Below are 10,274 nucleotides of genomic sequence, written 5' to 3' on the forward strand. Positions count from 1 at the left end.
TCAGTTTTTTTAAAGGATAATAACCATGAATGTATATTTCTATGATGTTTTTATAGAAAAGCTGTGACTTGAATAAAGCTGTGACTTGAATAATAAGAACTGTGGCAGTTTAGTAATGATTTTAAGGTGTTTGGGAATTTTGGAAAAACCGACGTGAACAAGCATTTTATCACTATTTAGTTTAAGGGAACTTCTTTAATCTCAATTTTTTTCTGTGAAAAGACGATCTTGCCCCACCATTTCAGCTCAATAGCTGCTTGGTTGGATTTGGCATATTAGACTCTTGCAGCACCACTTCCTGTATCGCAGGGTGTCTGGTGTCCGCAGGAGCGTGCAGTCTGCACGCAACAGGAAGTGTTCAGGCCTCCAGACAGCCGTTGTCTTCATCATAACTGGGGCATCTGTATCTGTAGTCTGTACCAGTTTGCCCTCAAATCCGTTGCCCCTCCTGCACCAATTTAACAGTGGTGGCAAAATCACAGGGCAATGTTTTAATCTATACCGAACAAAAATATAAACGCAATAATTTCAACGATCTTACTGAGTTACAGTTCATATAAGGAAATTGATTTATTGAATTTTCTTTGCCCCTAATCTATGGATTTCACATGACTGGGCAGGGGTGCAGCCATGGGTGGGCCTGGGAGAGCATAGGCCAACCCACTTGGGAGACTGGCTCACCCACTGGCAGCCAGGCCCAGCCAATCAGAATGATTATTTCAGCACAAAGGGCTTTAATGCATACAGAATTACTCCTCAGTTTCATCAGCTGTCTGGGTGGCTGGTCTCAGACGATCCCGCAGGTGAAGAAGCCTGATGTGGAGGTCCTGGGCTGGCGTTATTACACTTGGTCTGCGGTTGTGAGGTCGGTTGGATGTACTGCTAATTCTGTAAAATGACGTTGGAGGCGGTTTATAGTAGAGAAATGAACATTCATTTATCTCTGGTGGACATTCTTGCAGTCAGCATGCCAATTGCACACTCCCTCAAAACTTGAGACATCTGTGGCATTGTGTTGTGTGACAAAACTGCACATTTTAGTGGCCTTTTATTGTCCCCAGCACAAGCTGCACCTGCGTAATGATCATGTTGTTTAATCAGCTTCTTGATATGCCACACCTGTCGGGTGGATGGATTATCTTTGCAAAGGAAAAATGCTCCCTAACAGGGATGTAGCAAATTTGTCCCCAAAATATGAGGTAAATACACTTTCTGTGCATTTGGAAAATTTCTGGGATATTTTATTTCAGCTCATGAAACATGGAACCAACACTTTACATGCTGTGTTTATATGTCTGTTCAGTATGTTTTGCTTTAACTGTCAGACAGTTTGTTAATAGAGAAAAGCAGCAAAATCTGAATTGTTACTATATGTTCTCCAATGGCACTCATTTTAGAATGTGTGCAGATCATACATCCCGAGGGTTGGAGGAAGACTCATGCACCGGTTAAACATCAGCCATTCTGAGGCCCCTCCTTGTCTGTTCCATGTTACCTCTACAGAATGTTCTCTTCTATACCTGGGTAGACTGTATAGAAGCTATGCATCTGAGGTACTTATAGCATGACCATGTTAGGGAGGGTGAGAGGGTAGTGGTGACTGATGAGGACTTCAGAGGAGAGGGACGGGGGTTGAAAGCTGTTTGTGTATGGCGTGTTGATTCACCAGTCCAGTTCTTTATACAGGTTATTTTGAAGAATGTTTTTTTTTTTGTCAGGACAAAATAAGAAAATAGTTGGAATGGCAATGGTGAGTTGGTACAAATGGATCTAAGGAATAGTTTATTTCCTCATTGTCCTCCTTTAAAGTTTAGGAAGATGAGTATAAAGGAGATAGATATTGAGCTCTTAAAAAATTTGGAAGACATAAGAATGTTTTAATGATCGAAGGATCATTGCTTGCGCTTAAGTGATGTTTGTCATAACTAGGAGAAAGTATGTGTAGTGTTAGAATGTTCCATGTTGAGTGTTAGGAATTTGTGTTCAAGTAGTTATATGAATAGGTTTAACCTGTCACATAATAGAGAAGTCTGAATTGTCCTTGTTTTGGTTGGCTTTTGAAAACCAGTCTGATAGATTAGCCCCAAGCCACCAATAGCAATAATGAAACTGTTAGCACTTTTAGCAGTAGACAAAATATTGTCGATTTCCCTCTGAATGATCTTCAGTCAGGCAGATAGCTTGATCAACAGGGGATCACATCAAAATCGCTTTGTTTATTCATCGCAAGCCCAGAGAAGGCAGATTGGAGCCTGCTATTCTCCACATTTCCTCTTCAACTAACGAGTCAGTGGGCTAAAGCTAGAGAATGCATGCTCATTGCTCGCTCAGACGCTCACTTGCAGATGTGATGCTCTGTGACAGTCCAGGGATGGGGCCTCGTTGGGTGACACGTGTCCCTCTGCCCATGGCCCTAGCCCCCCTCCACCCTACCGTTCTGTCTGGCCATCACTGGGCAAAAACACCACATTGGTGTCTCCATGATGCGAGCCTGGGACAACAAACCTAAAAGAAGCGTTCTCATTGGCTATCCAGTGATGCGTCACAGAAATCAGCCCAGATATGAGCCACAGAGACAAAGGGATGGGGTTCAGGTTGGCGGGGGAGAAATTCAGGGCTGGGGAAATGTCTACTGCTATGATGCTCCAACATGCTTCCTTTTTAACCATAAGTGAGGGAGGAGGTCAAAGAATAGCACTTAGGGGAGAAGTGAGAACAAAGTGGCCTTCCAAGTCTAAACGTAACAATTCTTGAGTGAGAGGATTTGTCAGAGAAGGTTCCAGAAATGTGTGTTTTCTGCAAATGCTATATTACTTTGTGGTGCCTGAGTGGGTTGGGCAAACCCCCTGTCCCTTTCCCTACGAAATTATTTGTTGAATTGTTAGTCCTCTGTATCTGTGATCATTGATTCTAGTCTTTAGTTTAAGTTATTTAAAAAAATGTTTTAACATGACTAAAACAAATGGATGAAGTACATGAATGGCTACTGGGACAGTGGAAAGGCTTGCAAAATGAATACCACTCAAAAGGACACAGTATCTGCTCACAGACATGTACTTATTAACTCTATAAGTGTTTTATAGGACCTTTATTTTCACAAATACGCACCCACACCCCATCCGGTCAGTCTCTAGCATCCACAGTAGGTTGGTGGCACCTTAATGAACGGGCTCGTGGTTAATGACTGGAGCGGAATCAGTGGAATACTATCACACACATGGTTTCCATTCCATTTGCGCCACTCCGGACATTATTATGAGCCGTATGCTGCTTTTGATTTTCTGTTGCAAAACGTTTTGCTACAGTGGGCCTAATGAATACGACACTGGTGGCAACCCCACCACTGTTACTCCGTTACCAAGACACAGATCGAGGATCAGTGCACCCTCCCCAAATCTTGACATTAGCTGGTGAAATACAAAAACTGACCTTAGATCATTTCCACCCTCTGCCATGGCAGCCTTTGGCCTGGTGAGCCATTAATGTAGGGCAGCATGTTCCCCCTCATAATCTAGCTGTTTTTTTACCATCTGTCTATCGAAAACTTTTTTAATCAGGATTTTGTGAAAGCTGCTTAACTCTATGATTATCTCTCTGGACTCAAACATTGTTTACTTATGGCCTGTTATGGTTTTCCCATGGTTTTATTACGCCCATATATGTAAATGTATACATATACAGTGCCTTGCAAAACTTTTCATCCCCCTTGGCGTTTTTCCTATTTTGTTGCATTACAACCTGTAATTTAAATTGATTTTTATTTGGATTTCATGTAATGGACCTACACTAAATAGTCAAAATTTGTGAACTGAAATGAAAAAAATGACTTGTTCCATTTTTTATTTTTTATAAACGGAAAAGTAATGCATGCATATGTATTCACCCCCTTTGCTATGAAACCCCTAAGTAAGATCTGGTGCAACCAATTACCTTCAGAAGTCACATAATTACTTAAACAAAGTCCACCTGTGTGCAATCTGTCACATGATCTGTCACATGATCTCAGTATATATACACCTGTTCTGAAAGGCCCCAGAGTCTGCAACACAACTAAGCAAGGGGCACCACCAAGCAAGCTGCACCCTGAAGACCAAGGAGCTCTGCAAACAGGTCAGGGACAACGTTGTGGAGAAGTACAGATCAGGATTGGGTTATAAAAAAATATGCAAAACTTTGAACATCCCACGGAGCACCATTAAATCCATTATTAAAAGTGGAAAGAATATGGCAACACAAGAAACCTTCCAAGAGAGGGCCACCCACCACAACTCACAGACCAGACAAGGAGGACATTAATTAGAGAGGCAACAAAGATAACCCTGAAGGTGCTGCAAAGCTCCACAGCGGAGATTGGAGTATCTGTCCATAGGACCACTTTAAGCCGTACACTCCACAGATTTGGGCTTTATAGAAGAGTGGACAGAAAAAGCAATCGCTTAAAGAAACAAATAAGCAAACACGTTCGCCAAAAGGCACGTGGGAGACTACCTAACCATATGGAAGAAGGTACTCTCGTCAGATGAGACTAAAATTGAGCTTTTTGGCCACCAAGGAAAATGCCATGTCTGGCGCAAACCCAACACCTCTCATGACCCCGAGAACACCATCCCCACAATGAAGCATGGTAGTGGCAGCATCATGCCGTGGGGATGTTTTTCATAGGCAGGGACTGGGAATACAGGGAAATTCTTGAGGGATACCTGTTTCAGTCTTCCAGAGATTTGAGACTGGGACGGAGGTTCACCTTCCAACAGGACAATTATTTCTTGTTTGTTTCACAATAAAAAATATTTTGCATCTTCAAAGTGTTAGGCATGTTGTATAAATAAAATGATACAAACCCCCCAAAAATAAATGTACATTTCAGGATGTAAGGCAAAAAATAGGAAAATACCAAGGGGGGATTCGCAAGACACAGTATCTCTGTTTTTTGTGGTAATCTTTTTAGCTTTTTCTATTTAGACTTGTTCGCTACTGTCTGGTACTTGTTACTGTTAGCTACTGTCTATTACCTGTTACTGTTAGCGACTCCCGAGTGGCACGGCGGTCTAAGGCACTGCATCTCAGTGTAAGACTACATCACTACAGTCCCTGGTTTGAGTCCAGACTGTATCACATCCGGCCGTGATTGGGAGTCCCATAGGGTGGCGCACAATTGGCCCAGCGCCTTCCGGGTTTGGCCAGAGTAGGCCGTCATTGTAAATAAGAATTTGTTCTTAACTGACTTGCCTAGTTAAATAAAGGTTAAATAAAAAAATACTTTCTGGTAACTGTTACTATTAGCTACTTTCTGGTACATGTTACTATTAGCTACTGTCTGGTACCTGTTACTGTTAGATACTGTCTGGTACCTGTTACTGTTACTGTTAGTTACTGTCTGGTACCTGTTACTGTCTGGTACCTGTTACTGTTACTTACTGTCTGGTACCTGTTACTGTCTGCTACCTGTTACTGTCTGGTACCTGCTACTGTCTGGTACCTGTTACTGTTACTTACTGTCTGGTACCTGTTACTGTTACTGTTACTTACTGTCTGGTACCTGTTACTGTCTGGTACCTGTTACTGTTACTTACTGTCTGGTACCTGTTACTGTCTGCTACCTGTTACTGTCTGGTACCTGCTACTGTCTGGTACCTGTTACTGTTACTTACTGTCTGGTACCTGTTACTGTTAGTTACTGTCTGGTACCTGTTACTGTCTGGTACCTGTTACTGTTAGTTGCTGCCTGGTACCTGTTACTGTTAGTTACTGTCTGGTACCTGCTACTGTCTGGTACCTGTTACTGTTAGTTACTGTCTGGTACCTGTTACTGTTAGTTACTGTCTGGTACCCGCTACTGTCTGGTACCTGTTACTGTTAGTTACTGTCTGGTACCTGTTAATGTCTGGTACCTGTTACTGTTAGTTACTGTCTGGTACCTGTTAATGTCTGGTACCTGTTACTGTTAGTTACTGTCTGGTACCTGCTACTGTGAGTTACTGTCTGGTACCTGTTAATGTCTGGTACCTGTTACTGTTAGTTACTGTCTGGTACCTGCTACTGTCTGATACCTGTTACTGTTAGTTACTGTCTGGTACCTGTTACTGGAAAACAGAAAAAGAAAGCACCCTCTACTGGGCATCAAGATCACAGTTCTAAAAGGGATTCTTTGTTAGGTGTAAATCTACCCCTACAATAAACTCCAGATTGACCTAAGGACAGAATGGGTTCTTGCCAGATGTCATGTTTGGTGCAGATAACCTCATCGCTGTTCAAATTATTTTGAAACAAAGATTACACAAGGCAAACATCTTATGTCAATGTTGAGCTCAGAAATGTCCTCACAATGTTTCCCTGTTTCTTCGTAAAAATCAATGCACTGAGCGATTTAAGTATGAGCATACTAAAAGTGACCATCTGGGTTACCCTCCCATAACACAGCTACAAATCCTTCACCACAGACATTTCATGAGCAGAACTACATTTGTGAGAGAAAACATGAGGGGCAGAGAGGCATTGCCAAGAGATGTTGCTAAACCCGATCAGGAAGTGCTCTGACATAACAGACCACAACCACCTGACACCCTACAATCTGATTCAACAGCTCTTAGTTCTGGCCCAAGGACAAGGCTACAGTTCCTCTCAACAGGCAGGAGAGCTAAATAAAAACACTGTGGGACGTCTTAGACTGCTCATATATAAACAAGTCATACAGTATATAAATAGTTTGGAAACTTAGAGTAGAGTCAATCATTCATTATTTGATGCTATTCTCAGATGTCTACAAACATGTGTCTACAAACTAGCCTAAATAGGTGACATGTAACCATTTACTGAGGGGGGGAGGGCTTATGAATGATGTTGAATGAATACATTATGAAGGTTGTTCTGAGTGATACTGAAACACTAATAAAGGTGCTATGACTGGTGTCATAAAAGTGTTATGATTGCCTTATGTATACCTCCGTCAAGTAGTGTTACCAATATCATCTCTCAGGGACACACGGTCTATTCTCTTGAACTTGGGCTCACACCTTAATTGATGCTAAAAACCTCTTGATAATAATCAAAGGAAGGAAATGTAGGTCAGCTCTATGTTTTCTACAGGCCCTGTCATTGCACAGCTGGAAGCAACGGGAGCTAAAGCAAAAGTTGATTGGCTCGCAGCCCAGGTTTTTAGGGAGTACTGTTTGTCAGACCTTGTGGCTATAGACGCCGGGGCCAGTTATAGACAGTGGTTAGAGAATTATACTCTCCACAAGTTCCCAGTGGAGGGGTGTTGAGTATAGCAGCAAAACAGTCTTATCATTGTGGCTTACAGTCATTTTAAGATTTGGACATGCTTGTCAAGTCAAATTATATTCCTGTTCTAAGAAGGGTGATAGGCGTTGCACTGTAAATAGGAATGTTGGAGGCTTTGTGTGAATCTCAATGGGTTTGTGTAAGAAGCCTCTTCACTTGTGCTTAGATCGGGGGAGACTAGGTCGCCAGAGGCATTTTTTAAAATTCTCCCTATCCCCCCTCTCTCTCTGTCTATCTCTTTCTAACAAACACACATTTGATATACAGTACCAGTCAAAAGTTTGGACACACCATTCAAGGGTTTTTCCTTATTTCGACTATTTTCTACATTGTAAAATAATAGTCAAGACATCAAAAATATGAAATAACACATATAATCATGTTGTAACCAAAAAAGTGTTAAACAAATCAAAATATATTTTAGATTCTTCTAAAATAAAGTAGCATCCCTTTGCCTTGATGACAGCTTTGCAAACTCTTGGCATTCTCTCAACCAGCTTACCTGGAATGCTTTTCCAACCGTCTTGAAGGAGTTCCCACATACGCTGAGCACAAGTTGGCTGCTTTTCCTTCACTCTGTGGTCCAACTCACCCAAAACCATTTCTATTGGGTTGAGTTTGGGTGATTGTGGAGGTCAGGTCATCTGATGTAGCACTCAATCACTCTCCTTCTTGGTCAAATAGCCCTTACACAGCCTGGAGGTGTGTTGGGTCATTGTCCTGTTGAAAAACTGAAAAACAAATGACAGTCCCACTAAGCGCAAACCAGATGGGATGGCGTATCGCTGCAGAATGATGTGGTATCCATGCTTGTTAAGTGTGCCTTGAATTCTAAATAATTCACTGACAGTGTCACCAGCAAAGCACCTCCACACCATTACACCTCCTCCATTCTTCATGGTGGGAACCACACGTGCGGAGATCATCTTTCACCTACTCTGCGTTTCACAAAGACACGGCGGTTGGAACCAAAAACCTCCAATTTGGACTTATCAGACCAAAAGACAGATGTTCACCGGTCTATTGTCCATTGCTAGTGTTTCTTTCCCCAATCAAGTCTCTTATTCTTATTGGTGTCCGTTAGTAGTGGTTTCTTTGCGGCAATTCGACCACGAAGGCCTGATTCATCTCTGAACAGTTGATGTTGAGATGTGTCTATTACTTGAGCACTGTGAAAAATTTATTTGGGCTGCAATTTCTGAGGCTGGTAACTCTAATGAACTTCTCCTCTGCAGCAGAGGTGACTCTGGGTCTTCCTTTCCTGTGGCGGTTCTCATGAGAGCCAGTTTCATCATAGCGTTTGATGGTTTTTGCAACTGCACTTGAAGAAACACTCAAAGTTCTTGACATTTTCTGTATTGACTGAACTTCATGTCTTAAAGTAATGATGGACTGTCATTTATCTTTGCTTATTTGAGCTGTTCTGGGCTATCTTCTGTATACCACCCCTACCTTGTCACAACACAACTGATTGGCTCAAACGCATTAAGAAGGAAATAAATTCCACAAATTAACTTTTAACAAGGCACACCTGTTAATTGAAATGCATTCCAGGTGACTACCTCATGAAGCTGGTTGAGAGAATGCCAAGTGTGTGCAAAGCTGTCATCAAGGTAAAGGGTGGATACTTTGAAGAATCTCAAATATAAAATATATTTTGATTTGTTTTACACTTTGGTTACTACATGATTCCATTGGTGTTATTTCATAGTTTTGATGTTGTCACCAGTCCAAACTTTTGACAGGTACTGTACATGAAAACACACTGTAGGAACATAGCTACAATCACCCGTTTTTCTGCCTGTTCAGTTCTCTAGTCTACAGCAGAAACATTTTGCTTTGCCCAGCCCAGTTCAAAGAGTTGACTGAAAAGCCTCTGCAAAGGGAGAGGAGGGCGTGGCTTGCCAGGGAGATAAGCAAAGCCATTTTAAAAGCCTTTTTTAATAAAAACCTTTATTTAACTAGGCAAGTCAGTTAAGAACAAATTCTTATTTACAATGACGGCCAACACCAGACAAACCCGGACGACGCTGGACCAATTGTGCGCCACCCTATGGTACTCCAAATCACGGCTGGTTGTGATCAAATCAAATCAAATCAAATGTATTTATATTAGCCCTTCGTACATCAGCTGATATCTCAAAGTGCTGTACAGAAACCCAGCCTAAAACCCCAAACAGCAAGCAATGCAGGTGTAGAAGCACGGTGGCTAGGAAAAACTCCCTAGAAAGGCCAAAACCTAGGAAGAAACCTAGAGAGGAACCAGGCTATGTGGGGTGGCCAGTCCTCTTCTGGCTGTGCCGGGTGGAGATTATAACAGAACATGGCCAAGATGTTCAAATATTCATAAATGACCAGCATGGTCCAATAATAATAAGGCAGAACAGTTGAAACTGGAGCAGCAGCACGGCCAGGTGGACTGGGGACAGCAAGGAGTCATCATGTCAGGTAGTCCTGAGGCATGGTCCTAGGGCTCAGGTCCTCCGAGAGAGAGAAAGAAAGAGAGAAAGAGAGAATTAGAGAGAGCACACTTAAATTCACACAGGACACTGAATAGGACAGGAGAAGTACTCCAGATATAACAAACTGACCCTAGCCCCCCGACACATAAACTACTGCAGCATAAATACTGGAGGCTGAGACAGTAGGGGTCAGGAGACACTATGGCCCCATCCGAGGACACCCCCGGACAGGGCCAAACAGGAAGGATATAACCCCACCCACTTTGCCAAAGCACAGCCCCCACACCACTAGAGGGATATCTTCAACCACCAACTTACCATCCCGAGACAAGGCTGAGTATAGCCCACAAAGATCTCCGCCACGGAGATCAGCCTGGATCTTTCCCCCTTGAGTAAAACATGTCATTTTCACTAACTGACACATACAGTACCTACCTAGCCCACATACCCTTTAGGAAGGCAGCCTAGTTTCTACAGTAGATTAAAAAATAATCTGGATCCAGTTGATTTGGTTATGACATGACAGTAGAA

Source organism: Oncorhynchus nerka, linkage group LG3 (assembly GCF_034236695.1).
Source record: "Oncorhynchus nerka isolate Pitt River linkage group LG3, Oner_Uvic_2.0, whole genome shotgun sequence".
NCBI classification, from domain to species: Eukaryota; Metazoa; Chordata; class Actinopteri; order Salmoniformes; family Salmonidae; genus Oncorhynchus; species Oncorhynchus nerka.